Consider the following 27,045-nt stretch of genomic DNA (forward strand, 5'->3'; position numbering starts at 1 on the left):
TGTGGACCTCTCCACCTTAAAATAACATCTGATAATTTTAAAAACGGTGTAAGGTATACTAGGTCTTCCATTTCCAGCTTCTCTCCTTTATTAGCTTTTTTGACATCACCCCAAACGCCCAATAATTTGCTTCATTGCTATTTCTTAATGCACCCACTTTAGCTCGTCTGCTTTCTATTTTTCTGGTAGTGACCATATACATTATATATAGTTTGTAAAAATTCATATCTTTTGACACCTGCTGTAAATGCATAAAATTAACAACTGCACCTGTTAAAAAATATGGAGAATTTAGTCCGTGCTCATTACCTCTTTCTTCCCTGCTGATTTTGTATCCTCATTTTAAATTACAGAAATGATACTGACTTTTATTTTGTAGAGGGTTCGTTATTACCTTATTAAAAAAAAATTGCTCTTTAAGAGATTTCTAAAAATAACGCACACACCCCTCTTCTTTTCCTTACCCCATCTTCGTTTCTACATTAGCTTTCACATGTTCATGTTCTGTTTTCTCACTGTTACCAATGAATGCCCTCTTGTAGATGGTTTGGTTGGTGCTGAGGATTAGAAATTAATGAGGAGGTGTGGTGATGCCCTGTGTGTTAAGAGCAAGGATGGTTGTGCTGTCACTGGCAGGGTTAAACTGCCTTACCCAGGAGTATGGTTTATTAGAATGGCACAGATTGATGTAAAGTGATGCATATATTAAGTGCTAGATAGAGTTGACAGGCTCTCTCTCACACTGTGTGTAGACCAGGCCAGGCTGCAGCTGGTGGCAGTCACTCCTTCTTCAGCCTCCAGAGTGCTGGGATAACAGGTGGAAGCCACTAGGCTTGGTAATTTACAATTGTCACCATAAACCAAGTGGTGCTTTCAGACTCAAAAAAAAAAAAAAAGAGGAGGCCACAATGGTGGCGCAGGCCTTTAATCCCAGCATTTAGGAGACGGGGTGGGGGATTTCTGAATTTAGAAACCAGACTGGTGTACAAAAAGAGTTCTAAGATAGCCAGAGCTACATAATAGAGAGGCCCTGTCTCAAAAAAAAACAAAACAAAACAAAACAAAACAAAACAAAACAAAAAAAAAAACCCAACAAAAAAACCCCCACCAAAATAAATACATATTTTTTGAAAAAGAACATGAGTTCCCAGAGGCAGAAACTACCCCTGGATGGGTGAAGTCCCTTTTCTTCACTACAATGCCAACCTTGCTCAAATTTTGCTTAAAATGATTTCAGGGTTTGGTTTACTGTATGCTTATATTGAAAAGTTTTTTTTTTCACAACTTAATTTTAAATTTCTTCTTCTTAACTATTTTAACAGAGGAATCACACTAGCTCTCAAGATTTCCTGCTTAATCACAGAGTTTAATGATTGTAATTGTGCTTATTTCGCAAAAACACCTTCCCTGGCAGACCAGGGATTCCCCTTGCAGTCATCCACAGTGTGAAGCTGCCGGGGCACGGCCACCTGCGGAAGGCTTTAACAACAGGCACCCCCATCTGCTGCCCTGCTTTGGAGTCCACGTCAGCTTTCTTGAGCAACTTAACCGTTCTGTTTGTCATATTCTCTAATAACTTTCAGAAAGTGGCAGGTGGCACACGCAGTGTCTGAGGGCCCCCAGTTCCGCATTAGTCATTGAGTAGAGCATTCTGATCTCAAAGCCATCTGCAGACTTTGTCTCAAGAACTCTGAGCATCAATGTTGGCAGATAACTCAGTCTAGTTTTTTTGGGATGGGGTGGGGTGGGGTGGGGGGGTGGAGATAGTCCCTTTTGTTTTCCCTTGAAGCTTTAATTTTTAAAAGATATTATTGTGCCAGGATGTTCTCACTATGTTTTGAGTCTCTTGTCTCTTGATTGCTTCCTTTAATGCCAAGAATTATTTCCTTCAGTTCATGGAAGTATTTTTTTGACTATTTTCTTCTCCATGTTTTTGTCTTTCCCCTCCCTCTGAAATGTGATTGCCATATATGCATTAAGCATCTCTAAAACCCCTTTCTCTCATTTTTCTCTCTCTCTCTTTTGGTTTTTCGAGACAGGGTTTCTCCGTGTAGTCTCGGTGCCTGTCCTGGATCTTGCTCTGTAGCCCAGGCTGGCCTCAAACTCACAGAGATCCACCTGGCTCTGCCTCCGGAGTGCTGGGATTAAAGCCGTGCGCCACTGCCACCTGGCTCATTTTTATCTCTTATATTTAGATATGTTTCCTATGTTTCTGACCTTACCACTTGATCTTCTAAAATCATCCACTTCATAATTTTGTCAGTGCACCGAAACTTTCACTGTTGACGGTCATTGTTTTGCATTTTTATTTTATGTGCATGGGTGTTTTGCCAGCACATACATCTGTGCACCAAGTGCATGTAGTACCTTCCAGGCCAGAAGAGGGTGTCACAGATGATTGTGAGTCACCATGTCGGTAATGGGAATTGAACCCTCATCCTCAGGAAGAGCAGCCAGCAGGCTCTTAACCCCTGAGCCATCTCTCTGACTCCAACAGTCCTATTTGCAATCTCCCAGATTTTTTTTTGTTCTCTTCTGATGTCATCTTTTTTTCAGAGCGAGTTGTGAACATATGACTATTATTAATCTGAAACTTCCAAAGAATGTTGAATAGAGTTGATTAAAGTTGGTTTTGTTTTTCATTAGTTTCCCCTGTTTGCCAGCAATTATTTGCTCCGGATGGCTTCATTCGTGCTATAGATTTTCCTCACATATCTGGTAATCTTTGGATGGCTGCTCTCTGGACAAAGCATATGTAGGTAGCTCTGCTGTTGAGGTTGGTTTTGTTTATCCAAACCCTCTGAACAGGTGAGGGGTAGGCAGAAATGCTGGTCCAAAGCTGGAGGTTAGGATGGCAGGCGACCATAAGAGATTCGAGGGAATTTTGTCTAATGTCGAGTCCCACTCGACCTGTTGAGCAGTTCTGAAGTGGGGAGTGTGGAATTGGGAAATGATAGCTATGAAACATAGATGTAGATGAAGAAGAAGACAGAGATACAGGATAGCTTTGGGAGGGCTCTGGGTCAATACCAGTACTCACAGCCTTTAAATACCCAAAGCAAGGGGTGCAAAAAGACCTCCCCCTTTGAAGGACATTGTGGTGATATTTTATTTGTGCTCTAACAAATAAAGCTTGCCTGGGGATCAGAGGAAAAAGCCAGCCACTAAATTAAATATAGAGGTCAGGCAGTGGTGGCACACGCCTTTAATCCTAGCATTCAGGAGGCAGAGATTCATCTGGATCTCTGTGAGTTCAAGGCCACACTGGGAACAGAGCCTGGTGTGGTGGCACACACCTTTAACCCCAGCACTAGTTAACCATAGAGGTCTGGTGGTCTGTACAGACAGATAGGAAGTGATAGAGCTGAATGGTAAGAGGAAGTGATGTAGCTGGGTGGAGAGAGGAAGTAAGATGGCAGGGCACGGAAAGGTATATTGGCGTGAGTATACAGGAAGTATCGCGCTCTGTCTCTCTGTCTCTGTCTCTGTCTCTCTCTCTTTCCTAGTGGTAAGAACTTTTGGCTGTGGCTTGTTCTATCCTTCTGATCTTTCAGCTTTCACCCCAATATCTGGCTCTGTTTTTTTTGTTTTGTTTGTTTGTTTGTTTTTGTTTTTGTTTTTTTTTGTTTTTTTTGTTTTTTTTTTTTTGTTTTTTTGTTTTTTTTTTTGAGACAGGGTTTCTCTGTGTAGCTTTGCGCCTTTCCTGGAACTCACTTGGTAGCCCAGGCTGGCCTCGAACTCACAGAGATCCTCCTGGCTCTGCCTCCCAAGTGCTGGGATTAAAGGCGTGCGCCATCACCGCCCGGCTTGTTTGTTTTTTTTTAAAGACCTTTTAAAGATTCCTGTTACAGGACATCATGGGTCAAAGTACAAAGTACAATCAAGTGTAAACACCTCCTTAGTACTCAAGACGTCTGGTGACCATGCCTTATGGCAAAGCATCCTGTAAAATAGGCCTTGAAGTAGAAGACACCTGGTAACCACGCCTTTGGCGAAAACACCCTATTTATGTAGCCTTGCCCGGGAAAACAAGCTCGGACGCTCTGACTTTGAGTCAAGGTGAAAACAAGTCATAAGCCGGGGTCTCTGGGGGGCCCCCACGGTCAAAAGCCTCTGGCTCCCTGACCATTGGGTCATGTTACTAATATTTTCTGAAACAGTCTAAAGAGACAGGAAACAGTTATCATTATGAGAAGGATAGAGACCAGTGGGCCGAGCAGAGGTAAGGGCAAGGGCCCTAGAGGGGACATTCTGAGAATCCTGCATTGGGATTGGCCCATAGAAGTCCAGGTTTACAAGCCAGTTTATGTAAGAATTTTTTAAAAATCCTTTCTTCCACTTGGCCAGACTGATTCCATAGTACCAACCATATTTTTAGTGAAGAAACAAGTGCCTCCCTCTTTGGCAGCCAGTGTGTCCAGCGCCCTCCAGTTGTGTAGGACCATTGAGGTAAAGGAGGTGAGTTCGTTCTGGAGCCGTTGTAAGGTTGAGGTTGACTGCTGGCTAGTGTCTGCCAACTGGGTGGACATCTGCTGAGGTAGATCTAAGCTATGACCCGATGTCCCCCACCCCCTGAGCCAGACCTGTAGCCGCTACTGAGGTTGCCGAATTTAGTCGTTACTGGGAGAGCTGCAGCCCAGCTGTTTCTGTGTGTGATTTGGAAGAGAGTATGAAGTTCTCCCTTCATATGTAGGGTGAGTTGAGGAAGCAAGTGGGGGAAGCAGGGGCCACATGGAAGTAACTGTTTGGGAGAACCCTAAGGAATAATACATGACCTGGACTAATGACGTATTAGTTATTACTGTGGACTATGAAAGCGTATGCACTTCCTCTTCATCAAAAACTCTAAAAATATTTTTAAAATATAAAATACAAAAGAAAAAATGTCACCAAATGTACAACATTTAACTCTGCCAGACTTCCAGACAAAATTAGGAGTATTCAATCTATTACCTCTCTGAGACCAATCAAAGTTCTTAGGTATTAATTACTTCCTGATGTTGACGTGTCAAAAAAAAAAAAAAGAATATACTTAAAAATAGAAACACCCAGTAGTATACCTTTGTACTAAAACGTTTTTTTAAAAAGACCTAGAAGGGGAAAAATATTTTCTATCCCCAAAAGACATTTGAATCTTTGTAAGACTGAATCCCGTGATCTGCATATCCATGATTAGTTTTTGTGTATCTACAGATGGAGGCAGACACCCTGAAAAAGTTATCGAGTATTTGAGTATTTTTCTCTCTTATAAAGACATACCTAGGCTTGATGAGTTAGCTAAGGGATGTGCCAGTGGATTACATGGGAAAGGAACCCTTGGGGGAGCCGTGTCCTCTGTATCAAATTCTAACGGAGAGGAGGCCAACAAATTAAAGGAGAGGAGGCCGAGGGTTCTGTGTTCTGAAAGGGTTTGGAAGGAGACTAGGCTTTTGCTAGGAGAGTCTGGTGGGTATGACTGGAGGCGCAAAGGGATATATGGGAGCAGAGAGAAAAGAAATTTGGATCTCCGAGAATTTGGAAGTTTTATGTATCATTTTTCTGGCCATTGAGACTAGTTATTAAGTTTATATTGAAGCCAGACTGTATTATAATAAAATTAGGCAGTGAGGTTTAATTCTATCCCTGAGTCCAAGGCGGGGAAAGAGACTTAAGCCGGGAGGAGGTGAAGAGCCCTGTTTTGAATGAGAAGAATTAGAGGGAGGAGAGATGTCCTTGAGGGAAAGGTAGCAGTAGTAAGGGAATTCCAGGATTAGAGCAAAGAGAAGAATTGGGAGAGGCTTTTCTCTGTCGGGAGTAGAAGAATGTTATCAGGCGGGCACCTGGAGGGAGGTCCGCCTGAGGGAGAAAGAGCAAGAGGGGACGGGAGCAGAAGGGAGACATGGACACAGCTGAGTGGAGAGGGGAAGCGGGTTGGGGGGAGTGGCAGAGGTTCAGTGCTGTTGGATGGACTCTTGATCCAGAGGGCATCCCCAAGTGGCTGTGGTTCCTCCAGAGAATGTCAAGATCCTGAGGGATGGGTGTCCTGACCAGGTGACAGATGCCAAGGAGGTTGTAGGGTCTTGGGGGCCACAAGACTATATTACAGAGATTCAGCTGTGTGTTAAAGCTATACTTTGGCCGGCCAAGGGCCTGCCAAAAGGCAAGCCATTTATTATGAATATTTGGTGATACCCAGCCTTTAATATTCCAGCTGTCTTGTGCTATGAAACTCTTGTGGGCCCAGACCAATTGGCAAACAGTTCAGCTCCCCAGACCTGCTGAACTACTAAGTTACTAACTCCCCGGCTGAGTTTAGGAGACAAGCTGGCGGGAGACGCATAGCTTTGTTTCTTGTGCTAATGAAGCTCAGGCCATCCCCTCGCCTTGAGGAGGCCTAGAGGTTCTCCAGAGCAGTTGACTGAGAACAAAAGAGGTTTTTATCAAGGTGGGAGGTAAAACAACATTCCTGAGGAGGCAGAGAGCCCAGGGAAAGAAAGGGCAGGCATTTTCCGTAGACACAGACAGAAGGCAGCGTAGCGAGAGAGAAGAGAGGACGACAGAGGTTCCGTGGAGGGTAAGCAGATCTCGGGTAGAGTCTTCTGAGTGCCAGGAGTAGAGAGTAGCAGAGATGGAGAAAGAGGGTACAGAGGACGAAGATGAGGCTGGAAGCAGAGGAGTTTAGTCGTTAGCAGGACTATGAGCCAGGGAGCTGGACGGAATTGAAGCTCTGGGGACAGGGTTTCATCCCAGGGAAATAAAGTAGACGCATAAAGGGCTTGGTGTATCTGTATTTTTGTCTTGTCCTGAATGCCTGCCGGAGCTATAACTGAATTGATAGAATTTTGTCTTAGAGGAATAACGTTAACAGCCATAAGAACATAGTGTACGTAGATTTTTTTTTTTCCCCTCAGATATCCCACGCCGGACGTAGCAAACACCAGGACCCCTGGGACTTCCTTAGTAGGGAGACTACCCAGCGTACCAGTATGACTTTACAGAGAAGGAAATGTTGAGCAGGCAGCTCTGAGAGAAAGACGCTTACCAGAGTAGACGGGGAGAGGCAGGAAGGCAGGGAGAAGAAAGAAATGGTGGATGGGACAGACTGAATCTGGAGTCACATGTGACGGATGAGAGCCATCAGCAGAGGGAAATGAGTTTAGACACCACACGTAAGCATGCATAGTGCAAACCACTGAACAAGACACTTCTGAGGGAGAAGAAGCAGTTTATTGGGGCAACAAACCGCCGGGCTGTCTCTCTAGAGAACAGCAGGGCAGCCACAGGGAGCAAGATGGTGTTACAGAGGGTGTCTAAAGGCTGAAGGTAGGGCTTTCCACACCAGGAGAATTTCCCTTTTAAGGCAAAGCAGGTGTTAGGCCAGCTTGTGTGTGTGTGTGTATGTGTATGTGTGTGTGTCTGTGTCTGTGTCTGTGAAGTCATCAGGCCAGTTTCATGAGTGACAAATGCTCTCTGGCCGGTGAGGGTTGAGGAAATGAGGGAGCTGTGGTTACCCAATAAACAGAGACTCCCAAGTCACAAGGCTACTGAGCAATGATGTATTTAGGTTTCTGATTCCTGAGGGAGGTCTGTCTGGGCTAACATTGGGTAGCCATCTTTCCCTATCCTGTGACCAGCAGTAGGATGCTTGTTACTGAGCAGAGTTCCCATTTCCCTTGACCCTGGGGCTGATGGGTAGGGCCTCAGCTACCCCAGTGTGCTGGTGCGGATCTCCAAGCCTCACTCACACTAGGACCTTTCCCGGGAAACCTTCTCCTACTGCCTTTACTGCACGTTCATTTCACGGAGGCCATTTGAGGGTGTGGAGGGATGCAGATGTGGAAGCTTACCTTCAGTGCTTCTCCAGGCTGACACTGACTTATTTGTTAGGTCTCCGTTTTGTTTTCTGGTTGCCTCGAAGTCTTCCTGAACATCTATTTGGAAAAGGTTTATTTTTATGTGTATGTTTGTGCCTGCATGAGATGATTTATACCATTAAGTGTGCAAATGCTCAGGAAGGTGAGAAGAGGGAGGCAGATCTCCTGAAACTGAAGCTACAGGCAGTTTTGAGCTGCCCGATGTGGGTGGGTGCTAGGAACTGAATGAACATGGGTCTTCTGTAAGAGCGGTAAGTGCTCATAACTGCTGAGGCATCTTTTCAGCCTACCTAATGTCATTTTGTTCTATATACGTCTTTTCCCTCATATCTCATATTCCAACTTATTACAGTGTACAGTCATGTTGGTTATGTATCAGTTACTTTTCTTGTTTCTATGACAAAATACAGAACAAAAGCAACTTCAGGAAGGGCAGGTTTTACCGCTGCCTGGAGGACCAGCCCCCAGCAGCACAGGGTCCGAAGGGAAATCCAGGGAGTTGGTGTGTATTAGACTTTTGAGACATTCATTCTCTCTTGATGGTTTCCTCCTTTATTCTCTGTTCTCTATTCAGAAGGAGCAGGAAGCTGGTTGGTCACATTTTATCCACACACAGGAAACACAGAGAAAGAACCAGAAGTGAGGTGAAGCTATAAACCCTCAAGGTGGGTCCTGTACCATACTTCCTCTAGTATGTCCGTGCCTCCTAGAGGTTCTGTAATCACATCACTGCTGACTGGGGACCAGAAGTACAAATCCATGAGTCTATAGGGGAAGTTTCTCCTCACACCACCATGTTTATACTATAGAATTTTACCCAACTTTGCTGCTCTCCTGAAGAAAGTTGTGGTTTTGGTTTCCAAGAAGAGTAAGGGGAGGAGGTTCGATGTAGGTAACTAAAACAATGTCCACTACGTTTTTAAAACAAAAGAGATCAAGTGCAATGTTTGTTTGTGTAAGATAGGTCTTCTTACCAGACTGTGAGCCCTACTAGGATAGGGATTCCATGTTTTGTTTTTCATTTTACATCTTGCTGCTGTAGTTGGTACATAACAGCTGCTTGGTGACCATTGGATGAAGGGCTGGAGCACAGAGCAGAAGAGATGGGTGTTATCGACTGTCTACCACTGTTGAGTGTCAGGACTTCCCCAGTGCTTTCCATGAAATCATCTAGGTCCTTTTCATCTCGTTCTTACCCAACTAGTACTTCCCCATCTGACTCTTCCTCATCTTCCATCTCGTCCACACGTTCTCTCTGGACAAAATACTCCTTGTCCCTTTCCATTCTGTCTCTCTGTTCCCCGCAAGTCTCTCCAGAGTCCAGTTATAAACCCAAGCAATAGCAGTCCCCTGGTGAGCAAGGTCACCAAGTTTGAATTCTTGTGTGGTCATAAAGGCAGGTAAGAGTTTCCCCAGGCAGTGATTGTCAGGCTACCAGGGTTAAATGGAGGGGCGATAACAATTACATAGAGGGGCAGTAATTGTTAATTATCATTTGCAACCCCAAAGGGAAGTGACTAATGAATTAACTAAAGGCTAAATTTGGGTAATATCTAAGAAGAGGGATCTTATGTGCTCAACTATAATCTTAAATGTGATTGGTAGAAAATGTTAAAAATCTATAAGTTGCTGGGCGATGGTGGCGCACGCCTTTAATCCCAGCACTCGAGAGGCAGAGCCAGGTGGATCTTTGTGAGTTCAAGGCCAGCCTGGGCTACAGAGTGAGTTCCATGAAAGGTGCAAAACTACACAGAGAAACCCTGTCTCAAAACAACAACAACAACAACAACAACAAAAATCTATAAGTTGCTAGGTCAATGGGAGAAAATAAAACTGCCTTCTTTTTTCCTGTGGCTCCTGTCTGTCCAAGCTATCTGCTGTTTTTCTTCAGGGTGGGGGAAAGTGTGCTCGGTCGCTAGGCAGCCTGTGTACAGCTAGATGCCTCTGGTGATAGTTACATGGAGATGTGGAACTAGAGGTAAGATTTGGGAAAGGAGGAAGTTAAGCTTAATTGGCACATCTGCCAGGCCTTCTCAAACAGGTAGTCTGGATGCTTAAGCTGTTCTTAGAGAGTACAGAGGTATCTCTGATAAGGTACTTTCCTCCGTCTGGGGATGGACCTGGCCGGATGCTGCCAATGACAATAATTACAGGGAGGCTAGAACTGGGGCTCCGGCTGTGCATAGCTGTCAGCACAGGTTATCTAAATATTCCTTTAGTAGAGGGGAAATGGTACCCAGTAAACGATGGAAAAGCTACAATAGCACACAAGAAACTCATAGCAGGAAACAGCTGATAATCAAAAGCCAAATATCACCAAGGCTCCTTGAGCCTCAGCTTGACCTCTGGAAGGCCTTTGGCTTCTTCCAGGTATTAGCTTTGTCATAATCAGGTGAAATCCTACTTTGTATATTTTTGCGCCTTGCAGCACTCTGTCAACCCTTAATTGCCATCTTTCTGAGCATTGAAGTCTAAGTGTTCTGTAAGCGGAAGTTTCTGCCCCGCCAGCAACTCCCAAATACCTGGCAGCTGATTCCCAAATAATTGACACAGAGGCTTAATATTACTTATAAGTGCTTGGCCCGTAGGCTTACTACTAACTAGCTCTTACACTTGAATTAACCCATAATTCTTATCAGTGCTTAGCCACGTGGCTTGGTACCTGTTCTCAGTATGACATTCTCATCTTGCTTCCTCTGTGTCTGGCTGGCGACTCCTAACTCTGCCCTCCTTCTTCTCATCATAGGCTTTCTCACCTAACTCCCTGCCCAACTACCAGCCTGTCAGTTTTTTATTAACCAATGAGAGTCTTCATATTCATAGTGTAGAGAAGGATTGTTCCACAGCAGCGACCTTTGCTCTTCTTTCTGTACGTTGCTTATTTCATGCTATGTTCTTTCTCTGAAAGTACATCCATCCTCCAGTCTTATGACCATATGTTTCTAGTTCATAGAGCTCTTCTGGGCTGCATGTTAACACATTCAGTTTCTACCGGAGTTTTGCACATGGAAGTCATGTAACTATGTGAAAGTCAGTATATGTGAACTATAATTCTTTTTTTATAAATTGATTCCTTGTAGGCTTCACATTATGCATCCCGACCCCATGAACCAACCATACTTCTTTATAAACCCTTGCTGGATTTCTTTCTGTGTTCCTGATTTAAACATCCTGCATCCTAAGTCACTCAAGCCTATGGAAAGAGAACATAGGTTGGGCTGCCTGCATTGTAAGGTCCTGGGTGTGATAAATATTTCTTTGACCACACTCATAGAGATTTTAATTTAGTAGTTCTGGTACTGACTGTAGAATGAAAAAAAAATTATAGTTATCCAGGTACTTCTGATGAAGAACTGGTGTGAATCCAGCTGTTAGATTCTGCAGTTAGAATATACTCCGCATCCATCCCAGACATTTATATTTTCATTACAGTCCTTATGCTATAGATGTCTAGATCGTTCCTTGTCATTTCAGTAGCCTTCCACATGCTGTCACTATTGCATTTCTTTTCTATCAATCCTCACATTTCTTTTTTCTTTGTTTGGTTTTTTCGAGGCAGGGTTTCTTTATGGAGCTTTGTGCCTTTACTGGAACTTGCTTTGGAGACCAGGCTGGCCTCGAACTCACATAGATCTGCCTGCCTCTGCCTCCCGAGTGCTGGGATTAAAGGTGTGTGCCACCACCGCCTCGCAATCCTCACATTTCTATAAAGAATTATCTTCCTAAAGTTAGGTGGGATAATGTCACACACTATCAAAATTATTTGATGGATTTTACTTCTTAGAAAATAAAAATGTAAACTTAGTACAGCCTTTCTAGTTACCCCCAGACTCCTGATTGCATACTTTTGCCCACTTTTTCTTCTCATTTCCTAAAGTCAGGCTGTTAATACTTTAATTTCTCGTCAGCATCCTATGACAGCATCCCACGGATTTCTGTTTCAACTATGGCAGTCTCAGTTCCACAGAGAACTAGGCTAGCTTCATTCCATCCGTCTTGCTGTGATGTGAAAACCAGTTAGAGGTGATGTCATAGTCTGTTTGCCTTGCTATAACAAAAATACCTTAGTTGAGGTAGTTTATAAATAAAGGAAACTTGTTTTTCATAGCTCTGGAGGCTAGGAAGCCCAAGGCCCAGCTGGCCGATGTTGGATATCTATATGTATGACTTGTGTACTTCCTGTCTCTGTTGACATCACTCAACTCTTTATGGACTTGGAATTCTGTTAATTAATTAGCTAATATATTGATTCTAGATATCACATGGACGTGCAGGCCCTGATGCTCCCACCTAACTAGGTATATGTACAGTAATCCACGTGCTATGATGTAGACACAAGTGGTTCTGATGGGTTTGTGGTGACGTAGTGATGTGTGCAGAACTGGATCTCAGAGCCAGGCTCCATACTCACAGCATTATAAAGACCTTCTTCCTGTCTGCTTGTCTAATATATATCAGCACATCACATCTAAATACATATTTTAAAAGAATTATCCGTCTACCATGTGAGAACACATGTTATTCTAGCATGTCTGAAAGCCTAAAACAATTCTTTTTTTAAAAATAATTTATTTATTTTTTGTTTAATGTTTTTTCCATTGGTGTTTACGTACATGTATGTCTGTGAGGGGGTGTTGGGTCCCCTGGAGCTGGAGTTACAGACAGTTGTGAGCTGCCATGTGGGTGCTGAGAATTGAACCTAGGTCCTCTGGAAGAGCAGTCAGTGCTCTTAACCAATGAGCCATCTCTCCAGCCCCACCTAAAACAATTCTTGATACTTATTAGACACTCGATGAATGAATGAACTGGTGAAAGTCACTTTCCAGGATCTCGAACTGAAGTATCACTCTCCGTGTTCTCTTCTTCAGTGTCATCGTGTGCCAGTGAGCTGAGTTTGTTATGCTGGATAAAGATAGAATATTGTTCAGAACTCCGTTTTTTTAAAGGAGACATTGGAAAACAGAAAACATTTACAAATTAGAATCGATATATTCATCCTTGAAATAGAACCAAATTTTACAATTTTTAAAGGAAAATAATAGAAGTCTTCCAAGCATTTTCATGTCAGTGACTTCCCTCTCAGGCTGTTATGAGACACTTTGGACGTGCCTGGAACCTTGGTGGCCTCTGAGTCTCAGTCTAACCCTCTGTGGAGGTCAGAGTTTGGACAAGAGCAGGACTCACAGGCTCCTTAGGAGTGGCCCTGTGGGTGAACGGGGGAGACTGGGAGCTAGGAGCTCTAGGCTTTGCTACTGCATAAACATGGACTCCATTATCAGACTCAGGTAATAACCCTTCTGCTGTATGTACAGCTGGAGTTTTTAAGCTGTCAGACATTGCGAAGATTCATTTCTGTATTCTGACTGTGCCCTGAAATTCTTGCCGTCCTTTAAAGACGTTTATCTGTCTGATTCCACTGGGTGGCAGTGTTTCATTGGTGCTCTCGTGTGCAGTTTGTGTGTGACCTCACTCTGTCTCTCTTCCTCTCTCCACTTCCTCTCTCTGGCTGACCTGAAAGTCAGTGTGAAAGTCAATATGCAGACCACTCCGGCCTTTCACTCACACAGACCCACTTGCCTCTGCCCCCCAAGATCTGGGATGAAAGGTGTGCACCCCCACATCCAGCTTGTTATAGTTTAAATGAGTTCCTCTTTCTCTCCCAATCCTCTTTTTCTCCCTGTTTCTACATGCCCACTGCATCCCAAGGAATTCTAAAACAAATTTCCCATTCAGTTAAAACAGAGAGTTTCATAAGATTTGGTACTTCTAGAATGATTTCATGTGAGAAGAAATAAAGTATTAGTTTTATGTTGCTCCAAAGTATGTAAATTACTTTGATGTGGTAATTAAGATCAGTTAAAATATCCTTAAAAAAAATCCTGGCATTTGTTCTTTCTGTGTGCTTTAGCAGCTATATTTAAAATAAACTCAGGTTGTACACAGCTTGTTATAGAATCTTTGGGAGTGTGTGTATGATGTGCATGCATATATGTGTGTGAGCATGGGCACACATGTAGAGGTCAGAGGGCAACCATGGCTGTTGATCCGAGCCTTCTACCCTGTTTGAGTCGGTTGTTGGCTTCTGTGGATGTCAGGCTGGCTGGCCTGTGAGCTTCTGGGCAGTCTCCTGCCTCCTCCCATCTTTGGGAGGTTAGCACTGGGATGACAGATGTGTGCTAGAGCGTTCAGCGTTAAATGGGTGGTGGGAATCCAAATTCAGTTCCTCACCCTTGTGCGGTCAGGGCTCCGTCCACTGAGTCATCTCCTGAGTCCTTATGCGGACGCTTCTGACAACGATGCGACTGTGCCCTCTATGTCAGATCACCCCACTGTTGTCACACCTGTGCCTTGGAGACCATGGTGACAGGGTCGAGACGTGCGTTATCGTGGCTTCTTACTGGTTCACTCTGTGTCAGAATTTCCTGGGGAGCTAATTCAACGAGATGAATTGCATGAGAAAAGTGCCGTGTGAACCGCAATAAGTGAATCCTTGCTGATGTCTGTTGATGTTAAGGCTTCTCTATGAGTGAACATCTGTGTGTGTTACAATATTCTTACCCTGTTACAAAGGAGAAATTTAAGAGTTATTCAGCAGTGTAGTGACTGTTAGTGTCCACTCAGGTGGGGGCAGTTTTGATAGCACCACAAGTACTGCATTTTATCCAAGAGAAAATAGCTGCTTTGAAATATTAGGCCGTTTAAAGTTGTTTATAAAATTTGATCCAGATAGAGGTTATGTTTGCTTTTAAACAACTGAAACATGATACAAAAATCTTAATTGCCTTTTGCCAAATAAACCCTTTGCTGTTTTCAGGAAGGAAAAAGGTCATTTTACTTTAAAATGTCTAGAGTATGTTTCTGAAGCATGTCCCCCACCTCCTCACTTACCTTTTTTTTTTTTTTTTTTGAGTTATGGTCCCATGTAGCCTAGGTTAGCCTCGAATTCACTATACAAGGGAATGACCTTGGTTTCTGAGTCAACCAAGTCCGCCTCTAAATCCCATAGGGTTACAGGTGTGTGTCATCAGACCAGTTTTCCTTTTTGTCTTTTGTAAACTACATCCTTGTCCTATACAGAACCATGAGGACTTGTGGACATTATGTGGGTAAGTGCTGGGGACGGCATATAAGATGCCTGACTTTCTGCCAGCAGAAACTGGAGATAAGGGACCCGAGATTGTGGACTGCCAACCCTCCGCGTGTTCGCCTCTAGATCTTCTGCTTTGCATGCCTCTAGAGGGCCAAGGCAGAAATGCCTACGTGTCCCAAGGTCGTGCTTTATGGCATGCACATGTCATGTTCTCCATATAGTTACTTCTTGGGATGCTAGTCTTTTTCTTCTATCTGATCTTCATGTTCTGTGTTCCTGGACCAACGGTACTTGCTGTGAAACGGGATGGGAATGAAACAAATATCATGGGAAATTATACAGAGATGATCACCCAGGCTGGGGTCAAGGCAGTTATGCAGGTCATGGGAAAGAACCTGCAGCCTGGGGAAACTTTTCAGGCTTGGATAAACTGTACCAAATGTGTGGTCAACTATAGCACATGGTATGATGTGTATCAGCGCACTGGACTCAAATTGGCCATGATGAATAATTCAGTTTCTGAGGATATTCCAAAGGCATTGTATAAAACTTGAGACCCTAAGGGGTGTGGGCTGAAGACTGTGGATGGAGTAACATGTAGATGGGATGACAAACTAAAAGTGTGGGAACCTAGAATAGGAGGAAAATAGTGGCCTCCACCAGGAAAGGGAGATGGCAACTTTAATCCAGATATTTTGATTCCTCCTGAAGGAGTGTGGAGACAATGTGGCAGTGGCTGGAGTGATTGCTGCAAGTTTTATTGGGTTCCTAGATTGAAAAGAGCTGCCAGGAAAGGTGAGCTTCCTTTCATGGAAGCTCTGAAAATTGGATCAGGTCTTCCTTGGAAGTGTTGGGATAAGAAAGAAAAGTCGCTGACTTACAGGTGCAGGTCTCTTGTCTGAGGTCATTGTGGCCCACAGGGCTTGTCACAGGGCTTGGTGTTTGCAGAGAGCTGAGGAGGAACTTAGGCAGCTGCAGAGGTCTTGAGGTCGGAGCAGGCTGTGCGAGAAGGAAATGATTGTCTGGTACATTAACCACTGTTCTTATTTTTACCTTTTTTGCGAAATTGCATGTTGCTAGCCTCTGGGTCAAGTGCTCAGAAGATTGTATAATCATTAATAATAAAAATAGATTATGCTTGCTTTGGTGTTAAACCTGGGATAGTTTCTGTGTTTAATCAAAGATGATGAAGAATATATTGGTGATTTTCTAAGAATAATCTTTGGAATCATGAGAACACTCCGTATTGGGTGATTTCCGCTTTTCTGTTTCCCCTTGCTTATGAAAATAAAAGAGTGAGGTTACCAAGGCAAAAGCAGAAGCTGTAGCAGAAGCTACTTAGCAACTGCAGAAGCCTGAAGTGACCTGTCAGCTTGCATGAGCACTGTCTCTGAGTCGTTACTAAGCCTTCCAGGTATCCCGTCCTTCAGACCCCCAAAACTGTTGAGGCTGGTCCCCGGCAGGTAAGTCTTTAAAACCTGTTTCTGATGAGTTAGTTCATAATTTTGCACTGATTTATAAAGGATATTGTAAACCACATAAAGTGAAAAACCTCTTCAATTTCATCATCATTATGCATTTCTGATGTTTTGAAAATCACCTTTGAATTCATTTCTGATAAAAGACCAGTCCCTGTTTGTCTAAGGGGTAAAATGTGTCAGGAATGGTGACTTTCATTTTTAGGAAAGGATTCCAGAGACCCCACACGATTTCTTTGTCTATAAATTTGAAAATGGAGGTGCTTGCCAATGAGTTAGTTAAGAAGATTCATGGAAGGTGAACAAGTGGGTTCTCCAGGACTCTGATTAATGTACCAGTGTGGAGATAGAGTGTGTGAAAGCCAGAGTAACCTTCATCAGGTCTCTTCCTGCTCAGTTCTCATCAGGAAGCATGTTTGTTAAATTTTCTGGCAAGGAAAAATAGGGAGAGTCAGTAATTTGTTTGAGGGAATTAGTATTCAAATATGTTCTCCCCCAAATAGGATTAAACCAGTAAGAAGAAATCAGTAGAAATGAACTCTTATGTTTGCATTATTTTACAAGAATAGAAAAGAAGAAAATTATTTACCTTTAATGTAATCAAGAGGAAAGATTTTGGAGTTTTAATTACTTTCAATTTTCAGGAGCAGTTTCCATGGTTTGACCAGGAATTTTTGTAAACTAGATGAATTACTGGGAAAAAAAAATCACATGGGCCCATATGGAGTTACTGTTACTATGATCTTGTCTGGAAACACAGTCTGCACAGAGCTGTTGTCCAAATCATCTAAACATGTTTCAGTAGTGTTCTACAAATTAGTGTGCAGATTTTCCTGCAAGCTAGAAGGATTGGGATTTGCTAGAGAAGAGTCATAGATAAGAGCTGCTACTGAGTTGTGGAACACCAACTGTGTTAGTTCCTGTGTTAAATCCTTTTAATGGACTATCTAATTGATTCCCTTGTAGCAACCCCATGAGGTTGTTAGGACTATTTGTCCTTTTTCTGCAAGTGAGAAGACACAAGCACAGGTTGCTTAAATGATTTTCTCATTACTGACTATGTACAAACAGTAAACAAGGCACTCAGCCTTCTCTATTGTTAGATTCCACATCTGGCATCTACCAACCAACCCTGAGTCAAAAATATCTGAAAAAATTGCATCTGCACTGAACACGTACAGACTTTTCTCTAGTTACTAGTTCTTAAATGATAAAGTGCTACAACTATTTTTGTCTCCTTGGGGTCATATTAGGTAGCACAAGAAGCCTAGAGATAGCTTGAAGTATACTGAGGATGTGCATATGTTATATGCAAATGCCCCACCACTTTATGTAAGAGCATGAGCATCCCTGAACCCAGAGAGATGACCGTAGGGCTTGGAATGAAGTCTGAGTCCGAATCATGAGGTCACACTTGAGGTCTTCTGGGACAACAGCATGATGAATATGTAGAGGAGGGCTTCACCAGAGGATGCCATGGTTTTGAGTATCACAGGCAGGTAAAAAAAGATGAAAAATTAATGTGGCAGTTAGGAGATGATTTCATTTAAAGTTTCCAGTGGAGTACTGAGGAAAAATACCATATTGTAGTGTTACCAAATGAAGAGTAATAGGGAATGGGAGTGTTGGGTGGAGGCAGGCTAGCCATAGAAAAGGTAGTTTAAAAGAAATGATGGTATAGCTGGGACCGGTGATGTAGGCTGATACTCTCAGATACTCAGGGGCCTGTTGCAGGATGATCATAAACTCGGAGCTTATCTGGGCCACGAAATGAATTTAAGGCTAGTTTGGGTGGCTTAGTAAAACGCTGTCTCTAAACAAAATAATTACAAAGTAGGCTGGGGGAAGAGCTCAGTGGTAGAGCAATTAGCATGCTTGAGGCCCTAGGTACAATTATAAGTGGTGGGGGAACAGTTGGAAAACTAGGAGAGGATGGATTTGGGGGGTGGCTTAAGGCACGGGTTTGGAGGAGAATCCCGTATTATAGCAAAGAGTTTGTAAAAGTAAACACAGTTAAGAACCAGAAAAAGAATCTGTTTATGTGTATGTGAGTACCCTCAGTTTTTTTTTTTATCAAGTACATTAAAGTGATGTTATTTTATTATTGATTTACTTAACTAGAAGTTAAATATATCTAACAGTGTGATGTACTGGCGGACAGGAGGGATGGCTCAGCAGGTAAGCGCCTGCTGCACAAGCCTGACAACCTGAGTTTGATCCTTGGGTCCCACGGAGGAAGACGAGACTGAGGTTTCCTTTAACCTCTCCATGAGCTCTGCAGCACGCTATTCATGCGTCATATGCACACACATCCATAGTAGCTCTAATAAACAAAACTTTTGAGTTAAGTCAGGTTGTCCCACAGATGTCTTCATTGCAAAAGATGATGTACTTACCATGGGAATCATTTGCTTCTCCCCATTTTCCATAGCTAGTAGAATTTTTTATCTTACTCTAATGCTTAGCCATTGACCTATATATAAATGCCGTTAATTGTAGGTTAATTGTAGATGAGTGAAATCTTTTGGAATAAGTTGCCATGAGAGCATCAGCTTTTCTCCTAAAATGGGACATTCAACTAATTGGCATGTGCTTCTTCCTTCTTCGGGGTTCCAGATATGAAGCTGAGGGGTCACCCTCTCTGGATGGGTTGACAAGCATGACAACAGAGTCTGTGTGTTCAGGGTGACAAGGCTTTGGGTTTTACAAGGAACTTAATATTGACTGGTTCTGGGCCGTCTCGCTTTCCATCCTCATTCTGTGGGACAGACTTCAGTTTACGTCACCACCATTAATAATTTTTTTCAGGTGTAATCCTACACCTGTGTTATTTGCAATGATGGCAAATTCTAAGAAACAGCCCCATAACATTTATCTGCAGAGTTATGTTCTAGAAATGTGTTGTTAGACAACTTCATCATTGTACAAACATCAAGAGTATACTACAGAAACCAAGATGTAATAACCTTCGTAGTGGTATAACTTTATGGGATCATCCTCATAAATGCAGTGTATCATGGGATAAAAATCTCTGTGTGAGCCGGGCAGTGGTGGCGCACGCCTTTAATCCCAGCACTTGGGAGGCAGAGGCAGGCGGATCTCTGTGAGTTTGAGGCCAGCCTGGGCTACCAAGTGAGTTCCAGGAAAAGCAAAGCTACACAGAGAACCCTGTTTCGAAAAACCAAAAAAAAAAAAAAAAAAAAAAAATCTTTCAGTGACTTGAGCTCCCTAGTTAAGTAGACCCTCTTTTATATAACACCTCATTGAAAGGCTTTAAAACAACGTAGTTTATTATTTTTCAAGAATAGTTTAGTGTTTAAAAAAGTTACATGTGAAAGCTCAGTCCTCTACCACAATTAGCTTTGCATTTCTAGTTCCTTTCCAGGAACTAGATCAGGGTCGATTGATGCTCACTGTAGCTGCATGTCCATAACACTCCTGAAATACATTGTGTAGCAGAAGCTGATGCATAAAACCGATGGTTTTGACAGCAGAACTAGATCAACTGAAGGGAATGTTTTATTAAACTACTTAATCTACATTGTAAAAAAAAAAAACTTAATTGAAGAGATATTTCATGCCAGAATACTCACTGTGAAACTGCTACAATGAATGTTGGCCAGGCTGTGTTAGGGTGGAGTTGAAAGCAAGATAATTCTTCATGTTCTGAGGAATTCCTGGCATCAGTATGATGGCTCTATGCTCTCTGCATCCTAATACTGGCTGTGCTGAGATTCGGCTACCTAGGAGGATACTGGCTTGCGGCTCAGTGCTGGGAGTACACTTGTTTATACAAAGGGGTGAGGTGGAAGCATTTTCATAGGCTTCTGGGTATGTCAAATGAAGCAGCAAAATATGGTTTGGAGCATTTTTTTAAAATTAATTGGTTTTTTTTGTGTGTGTGCTCCCTTGTGTATGTATGTGGGCACTTCTGTGCCATAGCACATGTATGGAGGTCGGAGTATAACTTTCAGGAGTTGCCTCCCTCCTTCCATCATGTAGCTGTCAGGGATGGAACTCAGGTGGTCGGTCAGGCTTAGTGGCAAGTGCTCTTACTTACTGAGTCGTCATCTCAGAGACCTAACATTTGCTTTATTTAGCGCGACTAACAGTAATGTAAGCGTTGTATCTACTTTTAAAACTTGGATTTGTGTTCATGTGTTAAACACAGTGAAATCGCTAGTCAGTTCTGGGAGAGCTACAGAGAGAGGAAAAAAAAATGACCTGTCAATCTGACAACAATAACAAAAGTCTAGACACAACTGTAAAATTGTTTTAATGGCAATAGAAATACCAACATTAAAATGTATTAGGCCAATTCAATTTATTAAGCTCATTAATAAACATCTCTGTGTGTAACAGACAGTTAAATGCAGAATTCTGCAACTGTCTCCAGTCATTCAAAGTAGATCACGTCAGCAAACTGGCCTTCTTTGCTTCATCCCTTGAACCACAGTACAACTAGCTACCAAGTGATTTGACCCTCTCACAATAGGTGTCCACATCTTTTGGTTTCTTGATAAGTTGTAGTTCCACTGAATGGGGAATTAATAATTTAGTCTTGATGCTTTGAGTCAAACTGTTAAGAAGAATTTAAGTTTCTGATTTTCTCTAGAAATTATAGAAGGAGAACTTGATTATTGTGTTTAATTTCAAATGAAAGTGTAACTGATGGGTAAAAGTATTATTTGCTGTCTCCCATAGCTTAGCTTGCTGCATTAAAACATTAGTCCCCAGGGTGGCCCTATTGGAGGGTGCTTTTAGGAAGCCCTTGGGTTCCTGGGGACTTACTCTCGATTGGAGTAGTGTGACTCTGATTTCCTCTATTGTTCCTGCTTCTTGCTTCCTGGCTTAGGAGGTGAGCAGTTTGGTTTACCGCACGCAGACTCTCCACCACTGCCATATGGTACCCCTTCCAGAGGCCAGAGCACGTGATGAGCTGGCTCGTATTTGGACAGGAGCTTCCTGAACCATGGAAAAAAGTAAACCTTTTCTCTAAGTTAAATATGTCAGGTGTTTCATTATAGTGAAAGAACTTGTGAGTATGCCTTTTTAATGATTAAAGGTAGATATCATTCAGTTCTTCCCTTACCCAAGCCATGAAATACAGTTGTATTATAGTGTATTGCTTTGGTAAGTAATATGCATTGCGGACTGAATGGTTGTTGCTTTCTCTACCCCTTGGATTAATTTGGTCTCATCATTGTCTGCTTTGAATTGTTCTCATTCATACATTGTTGTACTCATCATATGTGCCAATCACAGCCTAAAACCCATTCCATTTCTCTATCATAACCCCTAAGTTCCAGCTCTCACTGATGCTTCCTTCTCTAGTGTGTTCCATCTTTAAACTTCTCCATCTATGAAAGATTATCTTAGTTTTCTTTATAATGAGCTTATGCTTCTAAGAATCTGTTTCAATACCACTTTGTAGTCTTCGTACTTGGAAAATGCTATGGAGGCATAGCTTCTCTACGATCTCTGAATATTCTGTGTATAATTTATACAATTTACAATTTCATAATTTAACTCACTTAAATAATAGTTGCCTTATAAAAATTTTGTCTAATCAGCAAGTCCATCCCTGGTAGCAGTCATGTTTTAAATTTCATAGGTTACTCAACTATCAGGAGTGGATAAAAAAACAGCTTTCAATAAACGTTTTCCCCTTAGTTGGATTACACTCTGGAGTATTTTGTATATATAAGAATAACAGTGTACTAGGACTGCAGTAAGCAGGAGACAGGCTATGTGGCTCAAATAACAGAAATTTATTAAACAGAAATCACTTCCCAGGGGGTCTAATGACTAGAAGCCCTGTATTAGATATTGGCAGACTTGGCTTTTGATCAGGCTCATCCCAGCTTGCACATGGCTATGGTCTCAGTGCTTGTGAGGGGGTTGGGGAGAGAAGGGTTAGTGTCTCTTGTTCTTACTTCCCTGATCGGGACTTGGGACAGGTTAGATCGTGGCCTGACCTTCCTATCTCACCTTACCTTCATATTTTCCTATTTCCAGATATGGCCTTATGGAGTTAGGGCTTCGGTATGTGGGATTTGGAGAGGCACAATTCAGTCCATGTCTATGAGACAGTAAATGATTAGTAAATATCTTTTGGAAAGAAGTCATTCCCCACCCCCATTTAAGTCTGCCTCCTTCATCATATTAAACTCTGATTTAGGTAGAAAAAAGCTTCCATTATCCCCATTTCCCTAATCACAGAGATCTCCCTCTGGTGTTGTCTGGCCTGCTTGACAGGTCTTTAAAATGAAACATTTCCTTAAATTTCAGAGCTGAACCAACCTAGGCTCTTTTTTTTTTAATTTTTCAAATACATAACACTTTATTTTGAGAATTTTAAACATACATGTATTGTCTTTAGATCATATTCACCCACACCCTTCCATATAACTTCTCAAAGATGCATTATCTAATGTTTTCCTTTCTTTTTTTTAATTTAAGAATTTTTTAAATTCATTTTACATACCAACCACAGATCCCCCACTCATCTCTCTTCCCACTCCCTTCTAGCCTTCCCCATTCCCTCTATCCCCTCCTCCCAAAGGGTAAGGGCTCCTATGGGGAGTCAGGAAAGCCTGGTACATTTAGTTGAGGCAGGACCAAGCTCCTCCCCACTGCATCTAGGCTGAGTAAGGCATCCCACCATAGGTAATGGGCTCCAAAGAGCCTGCTCTTGCACCAGGGATAGATTCTGATCCCACAGCCAGGGGCCCCTCAAACACACCAAGTTACACAAACAGACCAAGCTACACAACTGTCTCCCATATGCAGAGGCCCTAGTCCAGTCACATGCAGGCTATAAGCTGTTGGTCTAAAGTTCATGAGTTCCTATGAGCTTGGTTCAGTTGTCTCTGTAGATTTCCCCATCATGATCTTGACTCCTCTTGCTCATATAATCCCTCTTTTCTCTTTTTGACTGGACTCCTAGAGCTCGGCCTAGTGCTTGGTTGTGGATCTTGGCATCTGCTTCCATCAGTTACTGGATGAAGGCTCTATGATGACAGGGTATTCACCAATCTGATTATGGGGTTAGGGAGAAACCTGGTGCTAGGGAAATTCCCAGAAATCCACAAGGATGACCCCAGCCTAGACTACTAGCAGTAGTGGAGAGGGTGCCAAAACTGGCCTACCCTGGTAATGAGATTGATGACTACCTTGTCATCATAGAGCTGACCTAGGCTCTTTGGGAGTTTTCCCCTGGAGAGCTTTCCTGAAGGCAGGGCTGTGAGTCCAAGTCTGAGCCATGTTATTCATGCCTCCTGTTCTTTTCTCTGTGCCTCAGGCTTACCTTCGAGAGGACCAAAGCATTGCAGCAGACTTCTAAACAAGTGTCTCAAGGACTTAGTTATTTTCTCAAAGAATCCAGAGTGTGGTTGCTAATGGGAACAAATGAGGCCAAACCAATTCTGTACAGAGCTGTTAGTCCACTAACCCGTAATTCCATCAAATAATTGCTTTAAGGCTGTGTGGCTCATTTGCAACTAAAAAGGCTAGACAAGTTTTCATGTACAGATGCACAGAAAGGCTGATGATTATGTAGTCTACATTCATTGTACTATTTATTCCCCATAAAGCAGTAGCATGTTCCACAGTAAATTTTCTACCTTGAAACATATACGCACAGAGCATTATACCAACTGTTTATTACTGTGATGACTCTATTGTGCTTGATTTTTTTTTCTCCCTGGTGCTTGAAATCCTAGCTTTGTTAAATAATGTTTTCATGTATTTTTTATTGATATTTTAAATGAATAATTACTAGCCATGTACATTTATGTGGTACAATGTGATATTTTAATTTATGTGCATGAATGACTGGATAAATCAAGTTAATTAAGATGCCATGTATCACTATTTTTGTGGTGAAGCTTTCGATGTTTACTCCTAGTAATTGTGAAATACATATATTTTACTGTTACCATCCTTCTATGCTGTAGATCTCAAAAACTCACTGCTCTTGTCTAAGTGAATCTGTGCACTTTGAAAAAAAATCTCATTATTCCTCTTGAACCCTCCAGCCTCTGGTAATCACTTTCCTACTTTGTGTTTTTATGAGTAAAGATTGTTTAGTTTTCTCATGTGAATATGATCTTGAGTTGTCGTTTGGCGCCTGTCTGTTCTACTTAACATAAGGTATTGCAGGTTCATGGATGTTATTTCAAATGATGGGTTTGTCTTTTTTATGTTGCATAGAATCCCTTATGTATGTGAACCAGATTTCCTTTATTTGTGCTGATGAACACTCAGGCTGTTGCTATGTCTTGACTGTCATGAATGATGCTGTAGGGGGTTTAGGAGTTTAAATACCTCTTTCGTGTATTAATTTCAAATGCTTTTACTGGATATATCTAGAAGTGGGTTGCTGGCCCTTATGATTTCTGTATTTAGCTTTTTGTTTTATCTCTTTGCCATGATGACTGCTCTGACTGGGTGTCTACTAATGATGTTGTGAGCTTTGTTTTACTCACTAATGCTAGCCATCTTTTAGCTTCTGTAATAGCCATTCTGACAGGTGTAAAGTGGTGACATCACCTGACTTTAAATTTGTATATCCCAAATGATTACCAATGTTGAGTATTCTTCATGAACTTCTTGGACATTTTAAAGTCGTCTTTTGAAAAATTTTCAATTTAAAAATTAATTTTTATTTTTGGTTGTGAGCCTAGCCTTTAATGGCTGAGCCATCTCTCCAGCCCATTATGCCAGGTGGTGGTGGCGCACACCTTTAATCCCTGCACTCGGGAGGCAGAGCCAGGTGGATCTCTGTGAGTTCGAGGCCAGCCTGGTCTACAGGGCGAGATCCAGGACAGGCACTAAAACTACACAGAGAAACCCTGTCTCCAAAAAAAAAAAAAAAAAAAAAAATTAATATTTAGATTAGTGTACAAAGTCGTGAATTTCATTGTGGTATCATGATACTTCGTTCTCATTTGTCACCCTCCCCCACTGCCCTCTCCTAGGACTACTGCTGTGGATGATTCATTGGTAAATAAAGAGCTGATTGACCAGTAGTCAGGCAGGAAGTGTAGGCGGGGCAAGGAGAGAGGAGAATTCTGGGAAGTGGAAGGCTGAGGCAGAGAGACGCCGCCAGCCGCCACGATGAGAAGCTGATGTTAAGATACCGGTAAGCCATGAGCCACGTGGCAACTTATAGATTGCTAGAAATGGGTTAATTTAAGATATAAGTGAAAGACCCCCGAAGGTAGTCTTCCCTCTGGAGAGACCCTCGCCCAGAGATCACACCGAGACCACAAGTCAGATGCAAACAGCAAGAGGCTTTATTCAGTAACACGGGTACCTGGGGCAACACAGTCACTCCAGAGGCTCAAGAGGCTGGCGCGCCCACGGGCTGGAGTGGAGGGTTTTTATATGGTCGGGCAGCAGAAGGGCGGGTACAGAAGCAAGAAGCATGGTTTGCAGGGTTCTGATTGGACGATTCATATGAGGCCATGGTTTACAGGGTTCTGATTGGACGATTCATATGAGGCCAGGTTCAAACTCAGGACAGTTCGTGGTTTTTCCCCGAGCTCGACACGCCTGCTGACTTGGCTCTTATCTAGGGTACAAGTTGTTTTTCTGACCTTTTAGTTCCCTGTTCTGGGGCCAGGTGGCCGACCGCAGATACCCTGTTTGTTCCTGTGCTCATGTCCTCTAACTGAACTTTCCCCGTACTTTTCAGGCCTTGCTCAAAATGGCGTTAGGTATGCTGGGGCCTTTCATAAGAACAGCTAGCAAGAAGCCTGCCACGGCCATACAGTTTATAAGTAATAGAAATCTCTATGTGTTCACTCGGTTGGGTTTGAGCCGCTGTGGAACTGGCAGGTGAGAGATTTGTCCTGACCGTGGGCCAGGCAGGAAAACTCTAGCTACAATGGCACCCAACGGCTCGAGTTTCCACCTAAAACCTGAAAATACTTAATAACCAATTCTAAAAGGAGCCGGAAACATGTCTCATGCGGGTGGCGAGATGCCGCAATATGTGGGCTTCAGCTACGCTATGGCGGACTCGCGACTTGTGGGCTTGGTCTATTTCCGCCTAGTTACACAGAGGTTTCTGTAAGCCGTGCAACATGGTGCGTGGTGGAGTTAGCGTTTGCTAGTCTAAAAAAAAAAAAAAAAGAGAGAGGTTTCTGGGCTACACATTGCTTTGATAGAACCATAGACCCACTGCTTCTGAGAGTTGGCTCCTAGACCTGGCGGTAAACGCACTACCGCCATGTTGGAAAGAGGGCTTGGGCGGAACCAGCAGCCACAGCGGCTGTTTCAGTCTTAGAAATAGATTCACAATAAGACAGATTCAGGGCTGGAGAGATGGCTCAGGGGTTAGGAGCACTGCTCTTCCAGAGGACCCGGGTTCAATTCCCAGCACCCACATGGCAGTTCACAACTGTCTATAACTCCAGTTCCAGCAGATCTGACACCTTCACACCAATGTGGATAAAATAAAATAAATTATAAAAAAAAAAAGACAGATTCAGATGGAACAAGACTTTAAATGGCTTGCAGTGTGTGTAAAAATGTATGTAGGCTTGAAAGAGAAAAAAAGGGAATATAGACTGTTATAGTAAAGAAATGAAAGTTTAAAAAAATTCTTTACAAAGTA

At 42.6% G+C, this 27,045-nt stretch overlaps 2 protein-coding genes across 6 annotated transcripts in view; both read left to right on the forward strand.

The window, feature by feature from the left end:
• Epm2a (EPM2A glucan phosphatase, laforin) overlaps nucleotides 1-27,045 on the forward strand; it is a 115,689-nt gene that overhangs the window by 2,155 nt on the left and 86,489 nt on the right. The window lies entirely within an intron of this gene.
• Nucleotides 1-27,045, forward strand: part of LOC128118426 (zinc finger protein 431-like) — a 91,905-nt gene that overhangs the window by 1,865 nt on the left and 62,995 nt on the right. For 2 of the 3 annotated variants that reach the window (XM_052751038.1, XM_052751036.1), the window contains exon 1: nucleotides 14,874-16,406. The exons of the other annotated variant lie outside the window; for it this stretch is intronic. The gene's annotated coding sequence lies outside the window, so the exon portion shown is untranslated. Of the gene's footprint in view, nucleotides 1-14,873; nucleotides 16,407-27,045 lie in introns of those variants that run through there. 3 annotated transcript variants of the gene reach the window in all.

The sequence above is a fragment of the Peromyscus californicus genome, unplaced genomic scaffold, assembly GCF_007827085.1.
Source record: "Peromyscus californicus insignis strain IS unplaced genomic scaffold, ASM782708v3 Scaffold_22__1_contigs__length_63687245, whole genome shotgun sequence".
Classification (NCBI taxonomy): Eukaryota; Metazoa; Chordata; class Mammalia; order Rodentia; family Cricetidae; genus Peromyscus; species Peromyscus californicus.